This window comes from Styela clava, chromosome 5 (genome assembly GCF_964204865.1).
Source record: "Styela clava chromosome 5, kaStyClav1.hap1.2, whole genome shotgun sequence".
Classification (NCBI taxonomy): Eukaryota; Metazoa; Chordata; class Ascidiacea; order Stolidobranchia; family Styelidae; genus Styela; species Styela clava.
This window is the reverse complement of record NC_135254.1, coordinates 1,876,590-1,885,020: the sequence shown is the minus strand read 5'-3', so window position 1 is coordinate 1,885,020 and position 8,431 is coordinate 1,876,590.

The window sequence follows — 8,431 nt, the reverse complement described above, 5'->3', positions numbered from 1 at the left end:
ATGCAATGTGCCGCCAATAGCAAAAAGCTTGTGCACCCCTGGTCAAGAGGGTTAGGGTTATGAATGTTTTGATAAGATGAATGGGCCCCTATATAGAAAATTAAACAATTTTTGTTAACTCGCAGTGGCTGCTTGTACAAGGCCTTGCTTTGAGGGAAAAGCATTAATAGACGCCGCATAAATAAAAAAAATAAAAGTGATTCTAAGTGATTCGAAAGTCTTGCTACATATTGAAACAAATATATTTCTGCGATGCTTCATCTGTCTGACAGTAGCCTTCTTCAGACAAGCATTCAGAAAGTCTAGAATTTCTTTGTGAAAAGTTTTTCTCTTATAAATTCAAGCTCCCAAACTTTTTGATCTGGTTCCTACGAATTATTAAAATAATGGATCAAATTATAACCAAAATATCCTATTATTTTTCCATCCACAATTTATTAATAGATTAGGGGAATTACAGAAATTAGAAAAGAAAATCAATCATGGGGCAATATCTTATTTCATCCTAACCTAATATAAATGAAGGAAAAACAAACCAGAAATTTAGTGATGGGGCGATTACAGGATGGCACTCTTAAGTCTCAACTAAAATCATAGAAAACAGTGGGACGATATCCAAATAGCACCTTTTTCTCATTTATTTTTAAAGTAGTCTCACACCATAAAAAGTTGAAAGATCTGGGCAATTAGATACAGTTGCACATTTATGCTAGTGTGTTTAAAAGCACTAGTCAGGTCAGAACAACCTCTACATCCAAAGAACTGCTTGTTTATTGCCTTATAATTCTAACCGGTTGTCAGTAACTGTATAATAGTACAAAAAACGAACTACCAATCCCTCTCTTTTAGATATGTGTATGGCGCCATAACTGAAATGAGGTGTGGACTAGTGGTTTAAGCATTGGACTTGACCGTGTTGGCAATGGCAACGCAGCATAAATCCTGCGACCTCCATCTCATCCGGGCATAATCAATTGGGTAGGCCAGCGCTTTGTCTCAAACACCTACACATTTTATCTTGCCTTGCGGAACACCAAGAAATAAAATTATGAAATTAATGCTAACAAAATTGTGTAATGGATTTAATTTGTGCACACCCTGCTTATCACAGGCTCGCATTTTCAAGTTGACAATCTATAAAAAAGGGTGATTTCCACAAAATTTAGTCTATGATAAAATTAAAAAGATGGCTGTAAACTTGACAATTAAAATAAAATTAAGCCGACTGCCTAGTAGGAAAACAAATTTACGACTCAGAGTTGCCGAAGTGAGCTATATAGGCATGGCGACCGATTCCTGCCAAAAAGAACACAGTTCGAGAAACGATAGGGTGGGCAATGGCAAATCAGAAAGATATCGCTTCTAACCTAGCAGTGGCTGCTTATTCAGAGTGAAAGAGACAAACTGACAAAGGAGTAAAGACTTTCGGATTTACATTCCACAACTGAGTGTGTTAGTAGGCTATGACTTAATGAAAGCTTACAGCAAAGACAACATTCCATTTCTTCCATATCATATCTCTTATGGTCTAAGTCAGTGCTTCCCGAAGTTGATTGACAGGGGAGCAAAATTAGAAATAGTAAAATATTCGAAAGCGCCAACGGAGGAAAGCACTGGCAGGGGGCCGATACTGATATGTATAATTGAGATACCAATATAATTGAATTATTACACACATACACGTGCCTAAACTGTGATAATGACGTGACAATTAGTGGTATCTTGATTGCAAATATAAAAACATTTCACTCAACTTCGGCGGGCCATATCAAATCGTTATGTGGGCCATAAATGGCCCGTGGTTTGGGAACCACTGGTCTAAGTGATTTTTGATATACAGCTTTGTTCAAATTGCATCTTGTCTATTCAACAAGCTTAAATTATATAACATTTCAATCCCTATTCTTCAAGATGCATATTCGCCAAGAGGGTGTTGCCACCTACTAGTTATAGGGAGAAGCCTAAATATGTTGGCTTCGAAACCATGACCACAAACTCATTCAGAGTGTAATAAATCGGGTAGGCAATGCTGAACTTCAAAGCTTTAGGTTAATCCAAAATATAAAAGATCATTAGAAGCTTACAGAATTTTGTCAGCCAGCGACTCATAAAAGAGAGCTTTGTATGTATATTTCTGCCACGTTGTCGCTTGTTCAATTATGGTAAAACTATAATAGCGCAGACTTGTCAGAAACTTTGATGATAATACCAATACTGAAAGTTTATGATTATTTAATAATTTTTATTATCTTAGCTTATTCGCAAAGTTGAAGGTAGTCACTCATTCCTGTTATATAAGTGAAAATAGTATACAACACAAATGGCCACATATTTATTATCAGAATATTATGGTGTTTCTCAATGGCATGTGGGGGTTATTATAAAACATTGGTTTTCATCTTTTCTGGTGGAGCAGATGAAACATTCAAGAGGCTTAAGGAACCCGTGCTATACTTGTGATGCTGTAAGAATTGCATAACTATAAATATGTATAAAGCAACGCTGGCGAAAAAAGTGTAGCAGGTCTGATAATAGCGGAAAACCAAATATGTAGTTGATTATACTTAAACATATAATAATATAAGATCTCAGATTTGAATGGAAATTTGAGGAATCCTAGAGAGCCCCAGAACCGGACCTGAATAAAAAGTCCATCTCGAAAATGCCCCAATCCATATACAAACCAGAAATTTGTTTTATATAGTAACTTTTTCATGGCCATGTGTTCCCTGGCGCCTTCATCTCAATCCCGAAATCTTCATCTTTAGTCGTCAATGCTTCCGATTTGAGAAACAACATTGCGCTGACCAAGAGTCTGTATTTTGACGAGTGCCTTTGCATGTTTCTAATAGAAAGTGCATTTCCAAGATCTTAGAATGCCTCATTCAATGAACTATAAGCATGAATCATTCATTTGCAATTACTATAAAATGCAGCTTAAATAATCCTCCCATATATGCAGTAATTTTGCAGTTTTTAGAAGTGAAACTATGACAACAAAAACGTCCACATATGAAAGCCTTTGATTTTCTGTTAAGAGCGGTAACTTCCATTTTTTTTTGGAAATTTTTGCTTCAGAGTACAAATAGCTAGATAAATTGAAAGTTGATTCCAAAGAATTCAATTCCCTGTTTCGATAAGTTTGAAAAATACAACTCTGTCACCATATAAATACAAGCAAAAGTTAACAGCCTTGATATTCACTCTAATAGACAGCCAGAGTAAACAGCCCACCAATCACAGACCTGCTCTCTGCTAGATAATTTCACAAACACACACAAATAGGTCACTAACAAAGCTTAAAAATATCACTCAGGCCATAATCACATCAGCAGTTAGCACCCATATGTCATAACAGTTCGGCAAAAATTTAATTAATTCAAAGCCAACAGAATTTTCATATTGAGAAAACAGTTTTCAAATCATCCTTAATTAAAGAATAGATAACATTTGAAAGGTTTTCTTTAGTTTAAATCAGCACCACTTCATAATAATGAAACTCGTAGTAGGGCTACCAGCTGTTTAATGTTTAAGTCCAAAACCCAAGCGCTTGGTTGAACTATGAGAATAAATAGCCGCTGTTTCACCTCTGCGCATTTACAGCGGCATATTACGTCATAGTGCTCACGTAGTCTCGTCATTTTATTTCGTTTTCGCAAGAAACACCTCCGCGTCATTAGAGTTCCCCAATTTGTAACGAAACTAAACTAGCTAGGTGACAGTAACAGGCGGTGGAATATTCAATAATCAGACCTTAATAATAAAATGTCTTAGGGTGCAGTCTGACAAAAGTGCCTATCTAACAAAATGATTACGGTAACTACCGCAAGAGTAAACCTACTTAACGATAGCTAATCTTCTCAATAACCTTCGCATGTAAGCAAGCGGTTATTAATGGATACCGGCAGTTGGAAGCCCGCTGTTGTTATTGTTAATTCACTCCTTTGTTTTATTAGGTGATAGATTGCGCGAACGCAGTTAACTTCAGTCGGCACCTTTCTAATTCGCGAAACATATTGTCGCCCTCTAGCTGAGAAGCCGCGTCTAATGACTTTCACAGCTGTTACTACAACACACCCTTGTATCAAAAAGATAAAGACTGCACGAGTGCAGATTGGCACAAAAATCACTATTGAATTTTACATGTTTAAAACTTTACATATTCTTCCTGGTTTGTCTTATTTGTAACTAAATAATGCAAGAGCATCAAGTTTTATTTGAAATTACGTTCCACATACATAAAATTTTCTTTCCGCATTCCTTCTGGCGGACGCAGGTCCTATTTGTCACTGAATGATGAAAGAGATTCAAGTTTTATTTTTGCCTTTTCTGGCGTGTAAAAAAACCTGAAAAAATTTGAGGCAGTGTGGAAAGGATCCCGCAACCTAACACGCCGCCGGCAGAATAACTCAAGTAAATTGAAGGCACCGCGATGTTGTGTGACTCGACTTTAAAAACTGTTACATTCGTATTAAACATACCTCCATACTATGCAATAAATCGTACCTTAATAAGGGCATGGCGAATGATAACTATTTCTCTGCCAGAGGATTGATTCGATGCATACATGCTTCAGCACTTTCCTGTCGCGAAAGGATCTTCTCCAGTGCCATTGGTCAAGGATGGGCATTCCCTTTTAAACCCAAAACCAGTGCACCAAAATCGCGCGGCTTTCGCCGAGTTTGCCCAAAGGTCAGCTCGGACCCTGTAACCACGACCTAATCGGGTCAATTATACACCGAAACCAACGCCTCATAACCACTTTCGGACTTCAGAAAAAGTTTTAAGGCCGTTTCATTTTCTACTCTTGAAGATTGATCAGGAAAAACCACTTGCTTCGCCTCGTCATTGCGGGAGAATAAAAGTGGCAAATGTCGTGAACCATTCACCTTTTATTTCAATTTCTGCCACCTTTTGCAGCACCCATTGCTATTTATCATTTACGTATCAAAAGTATCTTTTTCAACTGTTATATTCACAAGCTAATGACGAATGAAATTACAGTGTAATACAAAATTAAAAGACGAAAAAAAATCTAGGCAAAATACGGAGACAGTGTGTAAAAAACATACAATCACAGTCCAGTTAATCCTGCTGCTTTATAACAAACTGGTTAGTCGAGTACCACGTTTTCCAATCGTAGTTCAGCATCTTGACAAGTTTTCCGCCATCTTTAATTTCTTGATTCTGCGATTTGAGCTGTGAAATTAAGTACGGAATAGTAGCAAGAGAAACTGTACAAACTTTACCTGTTCATAAGCCCTAACAATTCTAATAAACTTAGTCACTTCCAAAAATCCCATCGTCATCGCTACCAGGAGCAAACCTGCTCGATATTAGTAAATTCTGCCGAAAAGCAGCGCAGCCACCCTCCATAGCGAAGACACCCGTCTGTAACCAGCGACGTCAGCCGATGGCTTTCCTTGACAACGTTGAGTCCTGATTGGCTGTACCAACGCACGTGATCAGTGTTTCTTTTTTCTCGAACGTTCAATTTGACAAAGAAAGCACGTGACTGCCTGATCAATTTTACGTCATTTCCCTTCGTTCTCACTTTATGCCCTCAGGGTATAAACACATCACATCGATTTATAAAATTGATTTATACAAATTAAAGAACTGTACGGCCAATTTCAACTCTTCAGGAATTATTGAAACTTAGAATATGTGATCGCCATTCAACCGTATCGGCGTAACCTCATTTTAGTTGGAATTAGCTAAATTTGTAATGAATATTCGTTTACTAATTTGGTAGTAAGCATTGCCAAACAGTATAAGATATTGCGTATACCAATATCTTATTTATTCAGAAATAAGCGGCCAATATACTCCCGAACTACACATTTTCTCCTTTCTAATTTACTTAAATCTACTTCATCTTTCAACTATCGTTGAGTAATATGTCCCATATACATAGCAATTTACGAATGTATGTAATGGAAAACTCAAACTGACTTACTTAGCGATAATGTGTGAGCGCCTATCGTGACAAATTAGCAGATTGCGAAAACAAAAACAAGCGATTCTTGATTACGTTGTGATTAAGTCGCATATCTAAATGCAACCATAACAAAAGTTGTAATTCTATCAGGGTCTCGTCAGATAACACATGTTCGGATCAAATGCCCTTATCTTTGTTTTTGGATAAATCCTAATCTGACTACGAATTACGATTAATTTTGATAGGCGATCTCAATAGCCTAAAAGGATATAAAACGAATACCCTCACACACAAATGAATTACACTTTAAATTCATTGACAGCAGCAAATCAATCAAGTTTTGCAAATCAAACGCTTTTCGCTGCGGGACATCGCAAATTTGTCATTGAAGCAAAAAACTTTGAATTGTCGCGAGGTGGAGAAAGAGATTTATGAAAAGATTATTTATTAGGTTTATTTATTATTTCAACGACTTTGTGGGAGATTTAAATTTATCGTTCGCGAAGATCTTTGAAAGCGTTGTTTATGGCGGTTAGTTTATGAATGGGCGTTAATAATTCCGTTTCTAATTATTCGCGACGATACAGTACTTATTTTCTGGCCAACCAAAGTCGTAATTACAGAATTAGGAAGACAGGTGTTTTCTAGGAACATTCAACGATACGGCCAGGACCAGGCAGCGGTTAAGACTGTCAGACAGTCTTGTATTAGACAATTAGAACAGCGCATAATTGCCTGTGATAACGGCAAAACGGAATTAGAGTAATAGCTGTAATGTTAGATTTTGTCTGTTTGTTCATGTCGTTGTGTTGAATAATTATTTAGACTGGTTGGCAATGGTTTATTAGCAGACTGCTTTTTGATTCAATGGTCTCCAGGAATGTCAGAAAGTTTTAATTTTTCTAGTATTACAGTATCAGAGTATTCTGGTATTGAGATATGCAATTATTGCAAACCTAATATGTACGGTTAAGTGTATATATTGCTATATTGTGTATTTCGAATAACATGTGAAACTTGATTGGTTTGCTAAATGATACTTTCTATTCAACCCGTACAGCTGTATCAAAGTTATACTTTTTATTACTGGTGTGACTGATTGACAACCAACATTCTGACATTGGTTTTTACAGGTCACCGTTATCATGTTTTTTTTCCGTGTATTTTTATTTTGGTAAAAAATACACTTCTGGCTGACTAACTTACTTATGTTATGTCTCATGTTTCAGCTTTTGAAAATTTTGTGAATTTCCATCTTGTTTTGTGTGTTGTCATCCAGTACAGCACATACATACATATCTGTCCAGATTCCAAGAATAGCCCCTCCACATTGGAAGACATCAATTATAACAATGATTACAAACCCCTCGTTTATGAGACAGTCTGGGCCTTCATATTGCCTTAGCAATCCAGCACTGCACAATAGACAAAAAGAAAGCGCAATCTAAAAACGCACCATTGGAATCTTACGGTAATCATACTCAGATTAACAGAAGACGAAAAAAATTTGTCTGTAGCATTTGTGATGTTTTAGCAAAAAAAACATGAAATTTTAGTTACCGTATTTTCTCGAAATTACGCCTATCTCGCGAATAAGCCGACTCCCTAATACCAGCTTCAAAATAGTGAATTTATAAAAATTCGCATATACGCCGTTTCTACAAATCGTAATGGAAGACAGCACTTTGCGGATTACTGTCAACATAAAAGGAATTAAATCAGCGCCGACTTGAAGTACCGAATGTATGACATGACAACATTTTTGATTGAAAATATTTTACAATCCTTATTTTATATTAACGTAGTCGAGATATCCTGAGCGGCAACGGCAATAAATTTGGTTATTTTTCGCAAGTCTTCTCAAACATGATTTGTGTAAGCTTCATATATGGGTTGATATATTTTATAATGTATGCCAAAGTGTCTGCCGATTATTTAATTGACTTTGTATACCTGCTGTTATTTGTGTTAATCCTTTAAAAACAAAAACGTGGGAAGCACTTCCTGCCCGATATCGGCACTTCAGAAAGAAAACCCTACCACGAGATAACGTAATTGATTTATGACCCTTCCGTTTTGCTGATTCAGGAAAAAAACGGAAAACACAGCTGTTGCCTAACCCATGGACGTACAGCAATATTTATCACACCATATTCATATGTTATTTCAACTTTTCAGTTAAATGGTTGTTCAAAATAATTGAAATTACAGTTTTATTGTTAAGAATTAATGCTGTGACTGTGAGTATTATTCTACCTGATTCTTACTTGTAAATTTATGTTAATAACGTCTATATTGCTTTTCAATGCGCGGTGATTTGTATTAATGAAGGGATAAATCAGAAGGGATCAGCATAAAACAATTTCTTTCAAATCGCATGTTGTATTAACACATTCTTATAAATCGCTGATTCGGAAGTTGCTATTAAAAGGATTTTCAAACGTCGTAGAATGAATGTCGTTTTGTGACATATTTACAAGCTCCACTATT